This window comes from Sinocyclocheilus anshuiensis, unplaced genomic scaffold (assembly GCF_001515605.1).
Source record: "Sinocyclocheilus anshuiensis isolate Anshui unplaced genomic scaffold, SAMN03320099.WGS_v1.1 scaffold101, whole genome shotgun sequence".
Classification (NCBI taxonomy): Eukaryota; Metazoa; Chordata; class Actinopteri; order Cypriniformes; family Cyprinidae; genus Sinocyclocheilus; species Sinocyclocheilus anshuiensis.
Genome location: NW_015540892.1, coordinates 1,096,063 through 1,096,609, shown reverse-complemented (window position 1 = coordinate 1,096,609; position 547 = coordinate 1,096,063). Strand labels below are relative to the sequence as shown.

At 45.9% G+C, this 547-nt stretch overlaps 1 protein-coding gene across 4 annotated transcripts in view; it reads right to left on the bottom strand.

Annotated features, from left to right (window-relative positions):
• agap1 (ArfGAP with GTPase domain, ankyrin repeat and PH domain 1) overlaps nucleotides 1-547 on the bottom strand; it is a 143,179-nt gene that overhangs the window by 121,788 nt on the left and 20,844 nt on the right. The gene's annotated exons all lie outside the window — the stretch shown is intronic.

Below are 547 nucleotides of genomic sequence, written 5' to 3'. Positions count from 1 at the left end.
CTTGTAACACTCCAAAGAGAAAGGAAAAATTGAAATCACATCATATGACCTCTTTAAATCTGTTAAATTCTTTCTAGGCCCATCTAGTTATTGTTTAGTATGGGTGTAGTAGGGCTGCACGATATATCGTTTCAGCATCGATATCGCGATGTGCGCATCCTCGATAGTCACATCGCATGATGTGCGATGTTTAGTATAGGCTACTTATATTTATACTGATTGTTTTCTTTGCTCACACACAGATACGGTGTCTACACCAGACGCGACAGCTGTACAGAGATACCCATTTTAAATACATTTAGTAGCAGAGTTACTGCATGCCATTTTCAGTGCTGGAAATCCGTTTATCCTTTGTTGACACTTCCGGATCGCCGTGGAGAGCGCAGGTCACGGTTGCTTAGCAACGGCAGATGCCACGAAAGCGCAAGCTCCCGAGCGCTTTGGAAAGAAGGAGAAAGCGGCGCGACTGGCGTTTTCCACGCGTTTTTAGGCACGACATGTGAACGGCCCCAAAGTCTGTCTACACTGGACGCGACAAAGCGACCGT